Genomic DNA, 412 nt, shown 5'->3' with positions numbered 1-412 from the left:
CAAAACGCCCAGTGAAGAAGGACAGACTGGCGTTTAAACGCCAGCCAAGATACCTGGTTGGGCGTTTAACGCCCAAAAGGGTAGCATTTTGGGCGTTAAACGCCAGAATGTGCACCATTCTGGGCGTTTAACGCCAGGATGGCTAGAAGGGAAGATTTTGTTTTCAAATCAAATTTTTTTAGTTTTCAAAATCTTTTCAAAATCAAATCTTTTTCAAATCATATCTTTTCAATCAAATCTTTTTCAAATTCAATTTCTTTTTATTTTCAAAGATACTTGCTATCAATTAATAATTTGATTCAACATTTCAAGTATGTTGCCTTTTCTGTTGAGAAAGGTTTAATGTTTGAATCATATCTTTTCTTGTTAGTCAAGTTTTTAATTTTCAAATCAAATCTTTTTAAAATGTTTT

This window comes from Arachis duranensis, chromosome 2 (assembly GCF_000817695.3).
Source record: "Arachis duranensis cultivar V14167 chromosome 2, aradu.V14167.gnm2.J7QH, whole genome shotgun sequence".
Classification (NCBI taxonomy): domain Eukaryota; kingdom Viridiplantae; phylum Streptophyta; class Magnoliopsida; order Fabales; family Fabaceae; genus Arachis; species Arachis duranensis.
This window is presented reverse-complemented; position numbering follows the sequence as displayed.